Source organism: Nicotiana tabacum, chromosome 11 (assembly GCF_000715075.1).
Source record: "Nicotiana tabacum cultivar K326 chromosome 11, ASM71507v2, whole genome shotgun sequence".
Taxonomy (NCBI): Eukaryota; Viridiplantae; Streptophyta; class Magnoliopsida; order Solanales; family Solanaceae; genus Nicotiana; species Nicotiana tabacum.
Genome location: NC_134090.1, coordinates 67,215,348 through 67,238,039, shown reverse-complemented (window position 1 = coordinate 67,238,039; position 22,692 = coordinate 67,215,348).

The following is a 22,692-nucleotide window of genomic DNA, read 5'->3' as shown; positions in this document are numbered from 1 at the left end:
TATTTATCTGTTGCCCAATTTTTATTACCGCTTTTGTTTAGATTGTTTCTAATTAAAGGCCTTTCTTTGAATCGAATCACGCGTACGTATATTCGTGTTATAGATTATATTTTTTAAAACGTGCGGATTCGTGTCACGCGCACGTGTACACAATAATATAGGTAATATATTTATTAAAATACTTACTCGAAATTGTGCTTAAATAAAAAACAAAAAAAAACATTCGCTCTTTGTATAATTAAGTAGTGAACCACACATCTCGGGTTTTCATGAAATTAACTTGATATTTTCCGAAGAAACCCATTTTTATTAAATGTTCGCTCGAAGTTGCGCGAATGCATAATCCGTTCTTTTGGAAATACAATCAGGTTATGCAAACGTATCCCTAATCACGTGGAATATTTTTTGAGAATAGCATAAATTTCCCATAAATTGTTTATTACGTTCATGTATTTTTATGGGAAAATCATGAGAAATAAATATTCCTCTAGTCTCTAATTCCTTTAAAAGAATTTACAATTTATTGGACGTTGATTGCAAATTATATTTCTTCGCGTATGAATTATATTCCTCAAAGTTATTCAAATTTAAAGAGCACAATAAGCATATGACTAATACTATTTTAGTAAATACAATATGTATACTAAAAATGTGCATAGCGTATGAAACTAAAAAAATCAGTTCTTGAAAGGAAATGATATTTTTGAAGAATTCTTATTATTCCATTTTTGCAATGAATGTTATTTTTTACAATCTTAAACTTGTTACACATTATAAATCTAATCTCTTTCCACATTGCTTGTTCTTAATCTAATAGGCCTAATTATTTTGTTAATTCTGCTTATGATTGAAAGTAAGATATATATATATATATATATATATATATATATATATATATATATATATATATATATATATATATATATATATATATATCAAACCGATTTGATTCTCAATTTATGTGAGCCATTGCTAAACACTAACTTTCGCATTGTAAAATTCCTAGGCCATTTGTTATTAAGAAAGAGAACAAATCTACCTATTGACTTTAAAAAAAATGATATTGCATACAACATTATTCGCCATATTTTTTTGACATTGTGAACATGGCGGACTTGTACTAATGCAACTTTCGACTATTGATTATAAACATAATCATTATTACGCCATATATGGACAAAATGTAACCAACATCATCTAGCCTTAATCCATAACTAAATAATCAAAATATGCTAACAATGCATTTTCTTGACATTTCCATACTACTCTGTACCTGACTAACAATGTCATAAGACTTAATTAATGGCCACCTTTATGCCATGTTCCCTATTTTGACAATTCAATCATAACTATACTTTAATGAAATTCTGGAATAGATAATACTATTACAACAATTATATGAATTTCAAAAGAGAATGATCAACTGATAATTATCATGTCAAGCATACTACTATACTAACCAACATGAAACAAGACTGAAATTTAAAATAATGAACTTAGACAAATGAAAAAATAGAATTGCAATCCAAGTTTCATTGATTTGTCATGCTGAATCTCTTCCCAACATAGAATTTTAAAAGATAGGTACCTGGAAATGAAGGTAGAAGGAGTAAATTTCAGCAGTTGCAGCAGTAACAAAATCAGCAGAATAACAGTATTCCCACAGATTTGAGCAATAATAGGACCCGAGGAACCCAGATGCACAGTGACAGTGCTTTTAAGAAATTTCAGATTTTTAACTGAACAATGAGATCGAACAAATCCGGACAGATTTAATGAAAAGAATAATATTTCTGATTTTGAGACTTAGAACAAAGCATACTGAAAAAGCTTTCAATTTTAAAACACAGAATCAGCTTCAATACTGACTTCCGAGGCAGAATTCTGTTTTAATGTTTCTGTTTTCCTTTCTTTCTATCTTCCCTTTCAGATTTCTGTTTCTGCTTGTGATTTTCCTCTCTCAAATTTATCTTTTCCCTCTGTGTGCCTCTCTTAAAATCTCTCTCATAATCTGATCTTAAATCAGTCCCAATCCCCCCTCTCTTATACAGGTCTGCCCCTCTTTTTTTAGCCTACTGTCTGGACCCCTTTCTTCTTTTAAAAATCAAAAAGTCCCATTAAAATCTGCTTTTAAATACTTTAAATCCCATTAAGTGATCTTATCCTGATTTTCAGCAGCCCCATTACCCTTTGTTTCCCATTATCACATTAAATAATAGCCATTAACTTTCCACTTTCAGCCCACTATACTATCATATTACCCTTACTGTTCTATCCCAGAAATGCCCCAGAAATCCTACTGTAATTACTGTTATTACTGCCTTTAAACTTAAATTCAGAATCTGATACAAAACAGATTAAAAAAAAATCTGTTCAAACCTAACTATCAACCTGAATTAAAACAGCTAATACCAATTCTCTTAAGTTCTGGACTGAATCTTAACTGAGAATGTACTTTTTCTAACACAATGGTATCTAATCAATACTTGTGAAATTGAGTTTAAACCTAACATCACAATAACATTACACTGAATTTAGTACAATAATTCAAACTGAACTTCAACTTTTGAACTAAAATCAAACAAACAGGAGCATTGTCAATATACGGACAATGCCCTGAAACTTAATGTTCAGGAAACAATATACATACAACATTTATTCTGACAGACTTATTGATTTACAAACGAGTATTAATTAAACTGATTATCTACAACATTTGTCAACAAATAGTCTATAGAAACAGATTGTTTTCAATCAGTATTATCATAAACGAGAATTCATAATATAACTAATCGACGAACTTAATCGAGTCGATTACACACATTGTAAATAATCATACTGACAGAAACAATGGTATAATTAGGATCAAATAGACGGGTATAAGGCAGAATCACAGAATTGACTAGAAAATTATGAAAAATTAAACAGACTAATGAAACAAACATAAAATATACGTAGAATACACATAAGAAATAGAAAAAATACCTCTGAACCTTCAAATTCAACCGGACTCAAACTCAACTTGGATTCGGACTTTTTGAAATCAAACAGACCTTAGTCGAAGTATTTTCAACTGAAAATACTTCGACTAAGGTCGATTAAACCTCAATCCCTCGTTTGAATTGAAAAAATTCCAAGATTGGAAAATTTTTAGGGTTTCAGATTTTCGATCTTAAATCCGAACACTTCTGGGCAGATTCGAAGGGAACCAAAGATGACACAAGGGTGAGGGAAGCCTAGGGGTCATTTGGTGTTAATTTGAAAGGAATCTGAGTGAGTTCATTTTTGATTCGAACCTTCAAAAGAAGATTCGAAGAGTTCTGAGGGGATTCGAACCAAACCAACACTAGATCCATAGCTAGGGTATCTAGGGGAAGCTGTGGTATTATTTTGGAAGCCATTGGAAAGGGTTGAGTTTTCAGACCAACCTTCGATTTAATATTCGAAGAGTTGGGGTCTGATTCGAAAGAAACTAAGGTCAGATCCGTGAAGAGGGGGTTGTGAGGAGTCTGGGGTGTTAAGGTGGTGACCGGCGGCGTTGTTGCTGCCGGGTTTCAGGCGATGGGATGCTAGGGCGGCTAGGGTTAGGGGTGGGTTTTTGGAGATGATGATGAACAGTGGAGAGGGGGGGTTAAGTTACGGGGCCGGGGTAGGGATTTGGACTTATATAGGGACGGGGTGGATTGATGCTGACCGTTAGATCAAGCAGAATGAAAGGCCAGGATCTATTCACTTAACCAAATGATGTCGTTTGGTTTAAGTTGGGGGGACGGGTTGAACCGGGTATTGGATCGGGTAAGGATTAAGGGTTAGGTTCGTTGGATCTAAGCCGTTGGATGGATTTAATCCAACGGCCCTTGATGAGGGACGACCAAACGTTGTCGTTTTGGTTCGTTTGAATTGGACCGGACCTGGGTTGTTTGGATTGGGCTGTGGGGGGGGGGGGTAACTTGGTTTGGGCCTGGATTTTAATCCAGGGTCCGATTTTTTTATTTTTTTCAACCTATTTTTCATTTCCTAAATTTATCCCTAATTATAAAAAATCCTAATAAAAATTATAAAACAATTTCAACCTTCCAAAAATATTAATCACCTTTTAAAAATTATTTAACACATAGACAAAGCGTTAATCACATAATGAAACATTAAAACTAGAACAAATGTATATTTTTGTGATTATTATTTTTGAATCAATTATTAAATGCATAATTAAATCCTAGTTATGCATGAAACATGTATTTTTATTTTAATTTTGTTTAATTATAACAAAACAAACATTTACGGACAAAACACAAACAATTAATAAACATAACACAATTTCCAAGATTGCACACTAAAAGAAATTAACTTTATTTTTGATTTATTTTGGAGTAGTTTTCGTGAGGCGAAAATCACGTGCTCACAGCTGCCCCTCTTTGTGCGGAAACTCGAAGAGTTTTCGTGCAAATATAAGTGAGCGGATACGAGCGATTTTTTCCCGTTCCAATACTCCGTGGGAAGCATTTTTTGAAAGATTTGACCGAACCCCTGCTTCAAAGGTTTCCTACATATCCTTGGCTATAAAGGAATCAGGTCAATGTAGTTCGGGAAGTTTTGGGTAGCTGGGACTACCATGGGACTGTAATGCTGCTACTGCTTCGTGCTGTTTTTACTGCTTGCTGACCTCCTTATTACACCTTACTCCAAAGGTAATACAAAAAGCTGAACTGGACTATGGTACATGAATTATAAAATCTTATCTAAATCATGCCCTTGCGTTTCTTGTTGTCTTGATATCTTGGTGACTCTTGGGCATTTGGCTTATTCTGCATTTCCTTTCATTGTGTCCCGTATTTTCTTTCTCTGTTTGGGACTCTTGTTGTTTCCTGCTGGGGACTTTGTTGGACTCCTCTGCTTTATTGACTCTAAGTGTGCTCCTTTCTCATATGAGCGGGCTTTTGATTTCAATGCTTCAATTATATTCCCTTGTTCTCCAGGTGGGCGCCTGACTTCTGTTGCTTCAATTCTTCATCCTCATTATCCAGGTGGACGCCTGACTTCTTCTTAATTCTTGATCCTCATTCTCCAGGTGGACGCTTGATTTCTTCTTTATCTCTTTATCCTCATTCTCCAGGTGGACGCCTGATTTCTTCTTAATTTCTTCATCCTCATTCTCCAGGTGGACGCCTGACTTCTTCTTAATTCTTCATCCTCATTCTCCAGGTGGACGCCTGAATTCTTCTTAAATTCTTTTCATCCTCATTATCCAGGTGGACGCCTGACTTCTTCTTAAATTTCTCATCCTCATTCTCCAGGTGGACGCCTGATTTCTTCTTTATCTCTTCATCCTCATTCTCCAGGTGGACGCCTGATTTCTTTGTAATTCTTCATCCTCATTCTACAGGTGGACGACTGACTTCTTCTTAACTTCATCCTCATTCTCCAGGTGGACGCCTGATTTCTTCTTTATCTCTTCATCCTCATTCTCCAGGTGGACGCCTGATTTCTTTTTAATTCTTCATCCTCATTCTCCAGGTGGATGCCTGACTTCTTCTTAACTTCATCCTCATTCTCCAGGTGGACGCCTGATTTCTTCTTTATCTCTTCATCCTCATTCTCCAGGTGGACGCCTGATTTCTTTTTAATTCTTCATCCTCATTCTCTAGGTGGACGCCTGACTTCTTCTTAACTTCATCCTCATTCTCCAGGTGGACGCCTGACTTCTTCTTAAATTTTTCATCCTCATTCTCCAGGTGGATGCCTGACTTCTTCTTAACTTCATCCTCATTCTCCAGGTGGATGCCTGATTTCTTCTTTATCTCTTCATCCTCATTCTCCAGGTGGACGCCTGATTTCTTTTTAATTCTTCATCCTCATTCTCCAGGTAGACGCCTGACTTCTTCAATTTCTTTCATCCTCATTCTCCAGGTGGACGCCTGACTTCTTAATTTTTTCATCCTCATTCTCCAGGTGGACGCCTGACTTTTTCTTTTCATCCTCATTCTCCAGGTGGACGCCTGACTTCTTCTTAAATTTTCATCAGGTGTTTCCTGACACAAATGTTGTTTTTGCCCCTATTTTTAAATCAAAGAAAACTTTGTTAGTTTTAAAACAGGATGGTTAACTGGGCATTCTTGCCAACGGTGGGGCTTCTCTGTCTTGTTTTGTTGCCTTGAAATGGTTGAAAAGACTGTTTGTCCTTGTAATTGATCCTTAACTATAGGATTCCCCTCTGTATGTTTTCCTTCAAACCCTTTTAACCGTAATCATATGTTCTCCTGACATTGCTGATCCACTTTTGATTCCACTTTTCTTACACCCATATCTTATTATTTTTATCTCCCGCCTTTCATGGCCGTATTTTGCATCATGTAATCTTGAATCTTGGTAGTATACCTTGACATTCCTTCTTATTTGTTTGGAATAAAACTTATCTCAAAGCTTTAGAAAAGTAAGATTATTAGTGATGAAACACGCTGATTTCGACAATTATAGAATGAAAAGAAAAATCCAAATTTGGATGACTGTTGGAGAAGGAATAAAAACTTATCTGATTGGAGTTACTGGCGCCAATGATCAGGGTATGCATTTCGGATTAATCAACCCAGTCTTTTAATCAATCTCCTTTTAATTGTCTCATTTTTGTTTTCCCCAAAATTTCCATAACCTAACTTCATTTTTCATTTTACAGACCTGTTTGACTTGCAATATCTCAAAGAGTTTTCACCGACAAACTTTCCTCATTTGTTCATTTCTTACTTCCTTTTCGCATTATGGTGCCTGTGAAGGTTTTCACCAATAAGACTCTCTCATTTTACTTTCTCTCAACTTATGTCATCTTATGGTGCTCGTGTGGGTTTTCACCTATAAGACTCTCTCATTTTTACTTTCTTTTCTTGTTTGGACCAGAGTGTTATGAACCATCTTCATTTGCTTGACTCAGCATTTTTCTAAGATTGATCAAAAGGTCTTTTTGGTATGTGGTTGGAAATGGAAAGGCATCAAAAAGTTAAATAGTTTTGATATGGGTTTAAAATTACAACTCTTGGAATCTTTTTCTTATTTCCCAATACAACTCCTGCCCCAGTTTTCTTGATTGGGGTCGCTTGATGTTTCTTTTTGTGCACATTATGCATATTGTGAACCCTATGACCGAGCCGTGAGGCGCCTACGTATCCTTCTTTGAGGAATCAGGTCAAACGTAGTTCACTACAATAATAGTGGTTTTATATATATATATATATATATATATATATATATATATATATATATATATATATATATTTGATTTTCATCGATTCCAAGAGAGGGTAGGAAAAAAACAAATATGGTTCAAAGGGGAAGCAAAGGGTATAGTGTTTGGATAGCAGAATAAATTGCCTTTGTCATTCCAATCTTCGAAATAATGCTAAATACAAACATTCAAAAAATTATGCATAATATCTCTTTACCGCGTCAGAATTGATCGCCATGTCTATGCATTTGCCTTCAATATCTGTTAAGCATAGTGCACCATTCGATAATACTCTGGTCACAATGAATGGTCCTTGCCAATTCGGGGCAAATTTGCCTTTTGCCTCAACCTGATGTGGAAGAATACGTTTCAGCACATGTTGACCCACTTCAAACTTCCGTGGACGCACCTTTTTGTTGTATGCTCTTGCTATTCTTCTTTGATATAATTGACCATGACATACTGCGGCCAATCATTTTTCATCAATCAAGTTTAACTGTTCCAGACGGGTTTTGACCCATTCACCATCATCAATCTTTGCTTCGGCGATGATCCGAAGGGAAGGAATCTCAACTTCTGCAGGAATTACTGCTTCAGTGCCATATACCAACAAATAAGGAGTTGCTCCTACTGAAGTGCGAACAGTAGTGCGGTATCCCAATAATGCAAATGGTAATTTTTCATGCCATTGTCTTGAACCTTCTACCACTTTCCGAAGTATCTTCTTTATGTTTTTGTTGGCTGCCTCGACTGCTCCATTTGCCTTGGGCCGATATGGGGTAGAGTTGCGATGTGTAATCTTAAACTGTTGACATACTTCCTTCATTAAGTTGCTGTTAAGATTAGCACCGTTATCTGTGATGATCACCTTTGGGATTCCGAATCGACATATGATATTTGAGTGGACAAAATCGACCACAGCTTTCTTGGTTACTGATTTGAATGTCTTGGCCTCAACCCATTTGGTAAAATAATCAATGGCTACCAGAATGAACCTGTGCCCATTGGATGCTGCCGGCTCAATTGGTCCTATCACATCTATGCCCCAGGCAACGAAGGGCCATGGTGCCGACATTGTGTGCAACTCGGATGGTAGAGAATGAATCAAATCTCCGTGTATCTGGCATTGATGACACTTGCGCACAAAACTGATACAATCTCGCTCCATGGTAAGCCAATAGTAACCAGCTCGGAGGATTTTCTTTGCCAGTACATATCCGCTTGTCGCACCTCCTTTTTACCGCGCCCGCGGGGCGCGTGGGGAGTTTTCTCCAATTGAAGGACAGTCGAAACGGGATTTATTTAATTATTTCAGAGTCGCCACCTGGGAATTTTAAGGCGTCCCAAGTCACCGATTTAAATCCCTGAATCGAGGAGAATATGACTCTGTTTATTATTCTGCGAACCAGAAATCCTGAGTAAGGAATTCTGTTAATCCGGAAGAAGTTGTTAGGCATTTCCGAATTCCGTGGTTCTAGCACGGTCGCTCAACTGTTTTTATTATTGGCTTAATTATCTTGATTTTATTAAATACGTTTTTGTTACATGATTTTACTACCGCTTTTACTTATTGTGCTTGTGATTAAGGACCCTTCTTTGAATCGAATTACGCGTACGTATATTCGTGTTATAAATTAAAAAATGCGGAATTGTGTCACGCGCACGTGTACACGATGATCTTGATAATATATTTATTAAAAAATAATTATTTTTCGAAATTGTGTCGAATCAAGAATATTCGTCTTTCTTAAATAGTGAACCGCACATCTCGGGTTTTATGAAATTAATTTAATATTTTCCAAAGAAATTCGTTTTTATTAAATAATCGCTCGAAATTGCGCGTACGCATGATCCGAATTTTGCTTTTAAAAATATAATCAGGGTGCGCAAACACATCCCTGATTGCGCAAAATCTTTGTTAATAAAATTATGGACTTTCCCCAAATTGTTTATTATATCATGAGAAATCTCCATTTAAGATACCCTTGAACTCTTGAAAAGAATTCATAATTTATTAAATGTTTACAGCTGATTATATTTTTTCAAATATGAATTATATTGTTTCGAGCCATTCAAATTTTAGGAGTAAAATAAACAAAGTATGATTAAGAATACAACTTTCTCGTAAATACAATATATATATGTATATACCCAAAAATGAATTACATGTAAAACTACAAAAAAAATGTTTTATAAAGGGAAGAGATATTTTTGAAGAATTTTTCATTATTTTTATTTAATGGAAATTATATTTCTATTACCCTTGATATAAAATGTTGTGATTCGTGCTTATACATCTCATCTCATTCTTATATACTTTGTTTTAATCGAATAGGCAAAATTAAATTAATTTATTTACGATGGTAAATAGGCATCAAATTGATAAGAAAGGGAATTATAAATCGATTAATAATATTGCCTTACATGCAACATAGTTGTACGTCTGAAACATTCATAGCATATCGTAATGAGATATATCAACTCACCATCCATTAATGGTTCTATATATACCTGTTATTATGCCATATACGAACGTACAACTCACATCATTCAATCCATAACTAAATCAGGTATTAGAATAAACTAGCAATATGGTTTTGACATTTTTATACTACTTTATTATTCAACTAACAGCACCACAAGACTTAGTTAATGGCCAATTTTTATGCCATATTTTCCTATCTTGACAATTCAAATATAACTATATTAATGAGATTTCAAAATGGATAACAGTAATACAACACTTTTATACGAATTTCAAAATAAGGCAATTAACTTATAGCCATCGTATTGAACTTACTACTAGTTAATCAACATAAAACAAAGCTGAAATTTAAATGTTTAAGCTTAAACGAATAAAAGACAGTATTGCAATTCAAGCTTCATTTATTCGTCATATTGAATCTCTTCCCAACATAGAATTTAAAAGATAGGTACCTGGAAATGAAGGAAGAAAGAGTAGATTTCAGCAGTAGCAGCAGTAACAAAATCAGCAGAATATACCAATAACACAGCAAGTCTGAACAAGACCCGTTAACCCAGATGAACAGTGACAGAAACTTGAGGGAAAGATTTCAGATTCAAACTGAATAATATCCACAAAAAACAAACAACGGACAGATTCTAGAAGAATAACATTTTTTCAGATTTCAGTTTCTTCCTGTTTCGGATTCCTATTTCTGATTTTTTCTGTTTCTGTTTTCTTCTCTTCTTCTGTCCAGATTTCCCTCTACGTATATATATTTCTGTGTATATACCTCATGCCTTAAAATCAGACTCTTAAAATCTCTCTCACTCTCTTAAAAATCTGATCTCAATCTTTCTTCAAAATCTGTATTTAAAATCTGACCTTTCTCCTAATCTCTCCTTATTTTTTTTCTTCTCTCTTCAAATCTCTTTTCTGTCTGAAAAGCCCTCCTTAAGTCAGTCCCCATCCCCCTCTTTTATACAGGTCTGCCCCATCTTTTTTAAGTGTTGCCTGGACCCTTTTCTCTTTTAAAAATCAGAAAGTTCCATTCAAAACTGCTTTTGAATACTTTAAATGATCTTATCCTGGTTTTAAGCAGCCCCATTATCCCTTGTTCCCCATTATTACTTAAATTATAACCACTATCATTCCATTATAAGCACACTATCACATTACCCTACTGTTTCATTCCAAAATAAACCTGAAATCCTACTGTATTTACAGCCTTTAAACTAAAATCAGAATCTGTTACAAAATAGATTTTAAAGTCTGTTTTAACAGTTATAACCAGTCCTAGGATTAACCTCCTAATACAATTGTATTTAACCAACCTTTGTAAATTCGAATTCAAAACTAACATCACAACAATATTATACTGAATTCAGCCTAATAGTTCAACTGAATTTCAACATTGGACAAAAAATTAAACAAACACAGGAGCATTGTCAATATACTGACAATGCCCTATTCAGAAAACAATATACACACAACATTGATTTGAATTTACTGATTTGCAAACAAACACGATTTAATTGACGAGTATTAATCAGTTGACTATTTACAACATTTGTCCATGATCAGTCTAAAACAAAAGAAACAGACTGTTTCGATCAGCATTTTTCAGAAACAAGATTTATAACACAACTGATCGACGAACTTAATCGAGTCGATCACACACATTGTAATTAATCACAACCAACAGAAACAATTCATTTATTTGACTAATCATACGGGCATGAGACAAAGATGACAGAATTAATCAAATAAAAACATGAAAAATTAACAGGTTATTAAACGAACAATTATTCATGTAAGAAACAAAAAAGAAATAAGGAAAGTACCTCTAAATCTTTAAATTCAACCGGACTCGAACTCAACTTGGATTTGGACTTTGTTTGAAATCAAACAGACCTTAGTCGAAGTATTTTCCACTGAAAATACTTCGACTAAGGTCGATTAAACCTCAATCTTCTATTTAATTTGAACAGAATCCAAAAGTCTGGTATTTCTAGGGTTCTTGAAGGTTCGATTTGGGACTTAACCATTTCTGGTCAGATTCGAGGGGGACAAAATACGACACAAGGGTGAGGGTAGCCTAGGGGTCATTTGGTGTCAGTTTAGAACAGATCTGAGTTTGTTCTTGTTTGGCTCGAATCTTCAAGAGAAGATTCGAGAAGCTCTGAAATGATTCGAGCCAAACAAACACCAGATCCATAACGAGGCATGCTAGGGGGTACTATGGTGTTAACTAGGGGTTGTTTGGTTTAGATCTAAGCTCGGCTCGAATCTTCAAATGAAGATTCAAGAACCTTCAGGAAGATTCGAGCCAAGTGGCTAGCATATCTGGATAGAGGATGTTCAGGGGGTTCTAGGGTGTTATTTTGGTGACCGGTGGCGTTGATGCCGCCGGGTTTCAGGCGATGGGATGTTAGGGCGGCTAGGGTTAGGGGTGGGTCTGAGGACGATGATGAACAGTGAGAGGAGGGGGGTGTTTAGTTAGGGGGGCCGGGGTAGGGGTTTGGCCTTATATAGGGACGGGGTGGGTTGATTTTGTCCGTTAGATCTAGGAGAATAGATGGCCAGGATTAGTTCATTTAGTCAAACGATGTCGTTTGGTTTACTGATGGGGTCGGGCTGAATCGGGGCATTGGGTCGGGTAAGGGCTATGGGTTACGGTTCGTGGGATCTCAGTCGTTGGTTGGCTTTGATCCAACGGTTCTTGATAAAATGTGACCAAACGTCGTCGTTTGGTCTTGGCTTTGAATTGGACCGGTCTTGGGTTGCCTGGATTGGGCTGAGGGGGGGTATCTTGACTTGGGCCTGGATTTTGATCCAGGTCCGAGTTTCATTTATATATTTTTTTTATTTTTCATTTTCTAATTCAAATTCCTAATTTTAATTATAAAATAATTTTAACCTCATAAAAAATATTAATTACTTTATAACAATTATTTAACACATAGACAAAACATTAATCACACAGTGAAATATTAAAATTAGAACAGACACATATTTTTGTGATTTTATTTTTTTGAATCAATTATTAAATGCATAATTAAATCCTAGATATGCATGCAACATATATTTTTATTTTTCTTTTCATTTTGTTATGACAAAGTAAACATTTACGGATATAAGATAAATATTTAACAAACATCACGCAAAAATTCAAAAATTGCACAGTAAAAGAAATTTATTTTATTTTTGATTTATTTTGGAGTAGTTTTTCGTGAGGCAAAATCACGTGCTCACAGCTGCCCCTCTTTGTGCGGAAACTCGAAGAGTTTTCGTGCAAAGATAAAGTGAGCGGATACGAGCGATTTTTGCCCGTTCAAATACTCCGTGGGAAGCATTTTTTGAAAGATTTGACCGAACCTCTGCTTCAAAGGTTTCCTAAATATCCTTGGCTATAAAGGAATCAGGTCAATGTAGTTCGGGAAGTTTTGGGTAGCTGGAACTACCGTGAGACTGTGATGTTACTGCTGCTTCGTGCTGTTTTTACTGCTTGCTGACCTCCTTATTACACCTTACTTCAAAGGTAATACAAAAAGCTAAATTAGCCTATGGTACATGAATTATAAAAATCTTATCTAGATCATGCCCTTGCGTTTCTTGTTGTCTTGATATCTTGGTGACTCTTGGGCATTTGGCTTATTCCGTTTTCCTTATCATTGTGTCCCGTATTTTCTTCAACTGTTTGGGACTCTTGTTGTTTCTTGCTAGGGATTTTGTTGGACTCCTTTGCTTTATTGATTCTAAGTGTGCTCCTTTCTCATATGAGCGGGCTTTTGACTTCAATACTTCAATTGTATTTCCTTGTTCTCCAGGTGGGTGCCTGACTGCGGATTCATCCTCATTCTCCAGGTGGACGCCTGACTTCTTCAATTCTTTGTCCTCGTTCTCCAGGTGGACGCCTGATTTCTTCAATTCTCATCCTCATTCTCCAGGTGGACGCCTGATTTCTTCTTTTCTCATCCTCATTCTCCAGGTGGACGCCTGATTTCTTTAATTCTCATCCTCATTCTCCAGGTGGACGCCTGACTTCTTCAATTCTTCATCCTCATTCTCCAGGTGGACGCCTGACTTTTTCAATTCTTTGTCCTCGTTCTCCAGGTGGACGCCTGACTTCTTCAATTCTTTCATCCTTATTCTCCAGGTGGACGCCTGATTTCTTCTTAAATTCTTCATCCTCATTCTCCAGGTGGACGCCTGACTTCTTCAATTCTCATCCTCATTCTCCAGGTGGACGCCTGATTTCTTCAATTCTCATTCCTCATTCTCCAGGTGGACGCCTGACTTCTTTAGTTCTTCATCCTCATTCTCCAGGTGGACACCTGATTTCTTCCTTTCTCATCCTCATTCTCCAGGTGGACGCCTGACTTCTTCAATTTTCATCCTCATTCTCCAGGTGGATGCCTGACTTTTTAATTCTTATCCTTATTCTCCAGGTGGACGCCTGACTTCTTCCTTTCTCATCCTCATTTTCCAGGTGGACGCCTGATTTCTTCAATTCTCATCCTCATTCTCCAGGTGGACGCCTGATTTCTTCAATTCTTATCCTCATTCTCCAGGTGGACGCCTGACTTCTTCAATTCTTCATCCTCATTCTCCAAGTGGATGCCTGACTTCTTTAATTCTTCATCCTCGTTCTCCAGGTGGATGCCTGACTTCTTCAATTCTTATCCTCATTCTCCAGGTGGACGCCTGATTTCTTCTTTTCATCTTCATCCTCGTTCTCCAGGTGGACGCCTGATTTCTTTAATTCTCATCCTCATTCTCCAGGTGGACGCCTGACTTCTTTAATTCTTCATCCTCGTTCTCCAGGTGGACACCTGATTTCTTCAATTCTTATCCTCATTCTCTAGGTGGACGCCTGATTTCTTTAATCCTCTTCCTCGTTCTCCAGGTGGACGCCTGATTTCTTCAATTCTTCATCCTCATTCTCCAGGTGGACGCCTGACTTCTTTAACTCTTTTATCCTCTACCAAGTGTTTCCTGACACAAATGTTGTTTTTGCCCCTGTTTTAAATCAAAGAAAACTTCGTTAGTTTAAAGCAGGGTGGTTAACTGGGGTACTCTTGCCGATGGTGGGGCTTCTTCTTCGTCTTGTTTTATTGTCTTGGAATGGTTGAAAAAGATTGTTTTGTCTTTGTAATTGATCCTTGACTATAGGATTCCCCTCTGTATGTTTTCCTTCAAACCCTTTTAACTGTAATCATATGTCCCTCCTGACATTGCTGATCCACTTTTGATTTCACTTTTCTTACACCCATATCTTATTATTTTATCTCCTGCCTTTCATGGCCGTATTTTGCATTATGTAACCTTGAATCTTGGTAGTCTACCTTGACATTCCTTCTTATTTGTTTGGAATAAAACTTATCTCGAAGCTTTAGAAAAGTAAGATTATTAGTGACGAAACGCGCTGATTTCGACAATTATAGAATGAAAAGAAAAATCCAAATTTGGATGACTGTTGGAGAAGAAATAAAAACTTATCTGATTGGAGTTACTGGCTCCAATGATCAGGGTATGCATTTTGGATTAATCAACCCAGTCTTTTAATCAATCTTCTCTTAATTGTTTCATTTTGTTTTCCCCAAAATTTCCATAACCCAACTTCATTTCTCATTTTACAAACATGCTTGACTTGTAATATCTCAAAGAGTTCTCACCGACAAACCTTCCTCATTTGTTCATTTCTCACTTCCTTTTCGCCTTATGGTGCCTACGAAGGTTTTCACCAATAAGACTCTCTCATTTTACTTTTCTCTCAATTTTCGTTGCCTTATGGTGCCCGTGTGGGTTTTCACCTATAAGACTCTCTCATTTTTACTTTCTCTCAACTTCCATAGCCTTATGGTGCCCGTGTAGGTTTTCACCTATAAGACTCTCTCATTTTTACTTTCTTTTCTTGTTCGTACCAGAGTGTTATGAACCATCTTCATTTGTTTGACTTGGCATTTTTCTAAGATTGATCGAAAGGTCTTTTTGGTATGTGGTTAGAAATGGAAAAGGTATTAAAAGCTAAATAGCTTTGGTATGGGTTTAAAATTACAACTCTTGGAATCTTTTTCTTATTTCCCAATACAACTCCTGCCCCAGTTTTCTTGATTGGGGTCTCTTGATGTTTCTTTTTTGTGCACATTATGTATATTGTGCACTCTATGACCGAGCCGTGAGGCGCCTACGTATCCTTCTTTGAGGAATCAGGTCAAACGTAGTTCACCAAATAATAGTGATTTTTTTTTACTTCATATTTGATTTTCATTGATTTCAAGAGAGGGTAAGAAAGAAGCAAATATGGCTCGAAGGGGAAGCAAATGGTATAGTGTTTGGATAGAAGAATAAATTTCCTTTGTCATTCCAATCTTCGAAATAAATGCTAAATACAAATATTCAAAAAGTTATGCATAATATCTCTTTTTCGCGTCAGAATTGATCGCCATGTCTATGCATTTGCCTTCAATATCTGTTAAGCATAGTGCACCATTCGATAATACTCTGGTCACAATGAATGGTCCTTGCCAATTCGGGGCAAATTTGCCTTTTGCTTCAACCTGATGTGGAAGAATACGTTTCAGCACATGTTGACCCACTTCGAACTTCTGTGGACGCACTTTTTTGTTGTATGCTCTTGCTATTCTTCTTTGATATAATTGACCATGACATACTGCGGCCAATCATTTTTCATCAATCAAGTTTAACTGTTCTAGACGGGTTTTGACCCATTCATCATCATCAATCTTTGCTTTGGCGATGATCCGAAGGGAAGGAATCTCAACTTCTGCAGGAATTACTGCTTCAGTGCCATATACCAACAAATAAGGAGTTGCTCCTACTGTAGTGCGGACAGTAGTGCGGTATCCCAATAATGCAAATGGTAATTTTCCATGCCATTGTCTTGAACCTTCTACCATTTTCCGAAGTATCTTCTTTATGTTTTTGTTGGCTTCCTCGACTGCTCCATTCGCCTTGGGCCGATATGGGGTAGAGTTGCGATGCGTAATCTTAAACTGTTGACATACTTCCTTTATTAATTTGCTGTTAAGATTAGCACCATTATCTGTGATGATCACCTTTGGGATTCCGAATCGACATATGATATTTGAGTGGACAAAATCGACCACAGCTTTCTTGGTCACTGATTTGAATGTCTTGGCCTCAACCCATTTGGTAAAATAATCGATGGTTACCAGAATGAACCTGTGCCCATTGGATGTTGCCGGCTCAATCGGTCCAATCACATCCATACCCCAGGCAACGAAGGGCCATGGTGCCGACATTGTGTGCAACTCGGATGGTGGAGAATGAATCAAATCTCCGTGTATCTGGCATTGATGACACTTGCGCACAAAACTGATACAATCTCGCTCCATGGTAAGCCAATAGTAACCAGCTCGGAGGATTTTCTTTGCCAACACATATCCACTCATGTGGGGTCCGCAAACTCCCGAATGTACTTCAGACATGACAGCTGTAGCTTGTCTGGCATCTATGCATCTTAATAATCCAAGATCTGGTGTTCTTTTATACAAAACTCCTCCGCTTAAGAAGAATCCATTTGCCAATCGCCTAATGGTCCTCTTTTGATCTCCTGTGGCTTGTGCGGGATATATCCCCATCCTGATATACTCCTTGATGTCGTGGAACCATGGTTCACCATCAAATTCTTCTTCAACCATATTGCAATAAGCGTGCTGATCGTGGACTTGAATATGTATCGGATCTACATAAGCTTTGTCCGGATGATGCAACATTGATGCCAGGGTAGCCAATGCATCGGCAACCTCATTATGGATTCTTGGAATATGTTGGAACTCCACTGATTGAAACCGCTAACAAAGATCATGTAGACATTGTCGGTATGGTATGAGCTTCAAGTCTCGGGTTTCCCATTCTCCTTGAATTTGATGTACCAAAAGATCCGAATCTCCCATGACTAAGATTTCTCGGATACTCATGTCTGCGGCTAGCCTTAACCCCAAAATGCAAGCTTCATATTCAGCCATATTATTGGTGCAATAAAATCGCAATTGAGCCGTAACAGGATAGTGATGCCCTGTTTTAGAAATGATTACAGCTCCTATCCCGACTCCTTTCATGTTAGCGGCTCCATCAAAGAAAAGTTTCCAGCCAGGTTTTTCAATTCGCTCCACCTCGTCGATATGCATTGTTTCTTCATCAGGAAAATAGGTTTTCAACGGCTCGTATTCCTCATCGACCGGGTTTTCGGCTAAATGATTTGCCAGTGCTTGGGCTTTCATTGCAGTCCGAGTCACATAGATGATGTCAAACTCTGTGAGCAAAATTTGCCACTTTGCAAGTCTTCTCGTTGGCATAGGCTTTTGAAAAATATATTTCAATGGATCCAAACACGAAATGAGGTAAGTAGTGTAGGACGACAAATAGTGTTTCAATTTCTGAGCTACCCATGTTAGGGCGCAACATGTCTTTTCCAGATGAGTATACTTAACCTCATAAGCTGTGAACTTCTTGCTAAGGTAGTAGATGGCCTGTTCTTTTCTGCCAGTGAGGTCATGTTGCCCCAATACACAATCAAATGAATTTTCCAAGACCGTCAAGTAAAGAATCAAAGGTCTTCCTGGCTCTGGCGGGACCAACACGGGTGGGTTCGACAAGTACCCTTTTATCTTATCGAACGCTTCTTGACACTCATCGGTCCATTTGACCGCAACATCATTTTTCAAAAATTTGAAAATTGGCTCACAGGTTGTTGTGAGCTGAGCAATAAACCTGCTGATGTAATTTAACCTTCCCAACAAACTCATTACTTCAGTTTTGTTCCTTGGAGGTGGCAATTCTTGGATGACTTTGATTTTGAGGGGTCTATCTCGATGCCTCGTCGACTGACTATGAATCCCAGCAACTTTCCAGATGGAACTCCAAATGCGCATTTGGTAGGGTTAAGCTTGAGGTTGTACCTTCGAAGTCTTAAGAAGAACTTCCTCAAATCCCCAACGTGGTCGGCTTGATGCTTTGATTTTATGAACACATCGTCCACGTACACCTCAATCTCCTTGTGTATCATATCATGAAACACTGTGGTCATTGCTCTCATATAGGTTGCTCCGGCGTTCTTCAAACCGAATGGCATTACCCGGTAATAATAAGTTCCCCATGGTGTGATGAATGCTGTTTTTTCTGCATCTTCTTCATCCATCAGAATTTGATGATACCCGGCATAGCAATCCACAAATGATCCTATCTCATGCTTGGCACAATTATCGATCAAAATATGGATATTGGGTAATGGGAAATTATCCTTCGGACTGGCTTTGTTGAGATTGCGGTAGTCGACGCATACTCTAATTTTGCCGTCTTTCTTTGGCACAGGAACGATATTAGCTAACCAAACAGGATATCGAGTGACTCGAATGACCTTTGCTTACAATTGTTTGGTGATTTCTTCCTTAATTCTCACACTCATATCAGGCTTGAATTTTCTCAGCCTTTGCTTGACAGGAGGCACCGTTGGATCGGTGGGCAATTTGTGAACCACTAAATCAGTGCTCAGGCCCGGTATGTCGTCATACGACTATGCAAAAACATCTTTGAATTCTATGAGTGCTTTAATTAACTCTTCTCGGATCTTTGGTTCAAGATGGACACTTATTTTAGTTTCCCGGACATTACTCGTGTCCCCTATATTGATGTCCTCGGTATCACTCAAGTAAGGTTTGATTTTTTCCTCAAAGTGAATTAACTCTTTACTAATCTTTTCAAAAACCTCATCTTCATCATATTCTGATTCATAATCACAATATATTTCTTGAATTATTACTTCGGAACCAGATTGATTTTTAAGACTGGGTTGAGGATTCCTCATGCATGCCATATCACTAGAGCCAGCGTAAAAAGAACTGTACAGAAAAAGAAAAGGAAAAGAAAACTATCAGGAATGATAATAATAAAAAAGGAAACTGCTTTTTATTGGATGATGAAAGATAACAAGGTTTGCACACTTCAAACAAACTGTAAGATAAGCTTTGGGATTACAACCCTGAAGTAACCCAAACAAACTTGAAAGAAAATCAAAATAAACTACCAAGACTCCTTTCGAATGGGGAGAGGAGTAGATTTCCAATTATTAAGCTTTGTTTCTGGCCCAACGAATTGAACTTCTGTGTTGCTACACCCTTCTCCGCTTTCCAACATATTCACATCATTAAACAATTTCTCGAATCTTTCAATTAATTCCTCCTCAGGATTGACCCGGGATTTAGGAATTGTTGTTATCGGGCGATTTTTAGCACCGGTCTTGACAAAAGACTTTGACAGATGTGGGACTGGTTTTGGAAGAACCCATGCCTTGTGTTTCAACTTTCTGGCCTTTATCACGTCATTTACAGTGGGTATGAACCCCAAACCGAATGTTCCCCAGTTCTCGGGGAGAGATACTGGTTGTATAATTCCTTGCAAAGATAAGCCCAGACCTTTGCCGGGTATAAAACCATTCTTTAACATTTCATAAGCTACCATGACTGATGCAGAGGATATCTTTGGATTCGGAAGGTATTTCCCCTCTGGAATTTTCTCTACCGACACTGTGTCGGACACTTGGTATACCCATGGTCCCTGGTCATTTTCTATTCTCTCGACTGGTACAATGGTACTGCTGCCAGCATTTAAACTTTCTTCCCCATGCACAACTATTTCTTGATGATCCCATTCAAACTTGACAGCCTGATGTAGTGTTGACGGGACTGCTTTAGCAGCATGGATCCATGGTCGACCCAACAACAAGTTGTAAGAAACAGTTATGTCCAACACTTGAAATTCCATTGTGAATTCAACTGGCCCTATTGTTAGTTCCAACACTATGTCGCCAAATGAATCTCTGCTTCCACCGTCAAACCCCCGTACGCAGATACTATTTTTCTGGATCCTCTCCTCTTTAATTTTTAATTTGCTTAAAGTGGATAGAGGGAATATGTTTGCACTTGACCCATTGTCAACCAATACCCGGGTTACCACGGATTTTTCACATTTCACGTTGAGGTAAAGAGCTCTGTTGTGCTCGGTACCTTCCACAGGCAATTCATCATCAGCAAATGTAATTCTGTTTGTCTCAAAGATTCTGTTGGCTATTCTTCCCAAATGATTTACAGAGATTTTTTCAGGAACATGAGCCTCATTCAGGATTTTCATCAAAGCCAGACGGTGCTCCTCTGAATGGATCAGTAATGACAACAATGAAATTTGAGCGGGCGTCTTCTTCAATTGATCCACAACAGAATAATCATGGGGTTTCATTTTTCTTAAAAACTGTTCCGCCTCTTCTTCCGTCACAGCTCTCTTTATTGGTGTTGGATTATTTTTAGTTTTTCTTAACTCTTCGGGCGTGAAACATCTTCCCGAACGAGTCAAGCCTTGCACCTCACACACTTCTTCCTTGACTTCTTTTCCCTTGTACATTACAGTCACCCGTTCATAGTTCCATGGGATGGCTTTGTTATTGATGATTGGTAGCTGGGTTACAGGTGTGATAATTACCCGATCTGTACGGGCTCCTTCCACGAATACAATGGGTTTTTTAGCAACCCCTGGTACTATCACTTTCGGCCTTTCTTGTTTTGTGGCAACTTTGCTCGATGATCCCTCCTCGACTATCATAGATGGTTCATCACCATTTCTGTTCTGCTTAGGTACCGGCTTCTCCTCTGTTAACTGCTTATCTGGCTTGGCTTCATGAGACTTGATCATCATGACAGTTTGTGACGACTTCTTTGTCTCCCCATCAGCTTGTATGATTTCTATCATATTGGCCTCTTGATGGACTGGCATTGGATTTCTATTGATATTGGGAGCTACGGGGGTTTGAACCTCGATTTTATTAGTATCAATTAGCTCTTGTATTGCATTTTTCAAATGCCAGCATTTCTCCGTATCATGGCCTGGTGCACCGGAGCAATATTCATAGCTAATGGTGTAATCCAGATTCTTTGGAGGAGGATTGGGTAGCTTGGATTGTATTGGTCTTAGCATGTCTAGCTGTCTCAGCCTGTGGAATAGACTAGTGTAAGACTCTCCCAATGGAGTGTAAGTTTTCTTTTTCTGTTCCCTTTCTCCCCTGAATGCTGGCCTCGGCCTGAAACCTGGTCCGGGATAGGCTCATGGGTAAGTACTTGGTATGGCAGGAGCGCGCCAATTGGCGTGAACAGGTGGCTGATTGTATGCTTGATCATGGTTAATGGAAAAATGAGGCTCCGAAGGGTGATAGTAGTGTTGGGATGAATCGTGGTGGTAAGTTGATTGGCGAGGTCGTTGTTGATTATAGTAAGATGGTGAACCTCTGGGTCCTGACCAAATTCCTGAATCAACTACCGCTGCTTCCTCCCTCTTCTTTCTTCCGATTCCTCCTACCCCGCCTTGAATAGCTTGAGTAGTCGCCTTGATCGCTGAATAGCTCATGATTTTATTTGTCTTGAGGCCTTCTTCCACCATACCTCCCATCTTTTACCACTTCGTTGAATGATTTTCCCACCGCTGAAACCAAATGGGCATAGTAAGTTGGTTCCAAGGCTTGGAGGAAGTAGTCTACCATTTCACTCTCCTTCATAGGAGGATCCACTCTTGCTGCCTGTTCTCTCCACCGGAAACTATACTCTCTGAAACTTTCATTGTGTTTCTTCTCAAACTTTGTCAAAGATAATCGATCTGGGATGATTTCCAAATTGTATTGGAAATGGTATGCGAATGCCTGTGCCAGGTCATCCCAGGTGTACCATCTCCCATGGTCCTGGCGTGTATACCACTCCAAAGCTGATCCGCTTAAACTTTGACTGAAGTAAGCCATCAATAATTCATCCTTTCCCCCAGCTCCTTGCATCTTGCTACAGAAACCCCTTAAGTGGGCTACTGGGTCATCGTGCCCGCTGTATAGGTCAAATTTGGGCATCTTGAAGCCAACTGGTAATTGTACATTGGGGAATAAGCACAAATCTTTGTATGCTACACTGACTTGCCCACCTAATCCTCGCATGTCTCT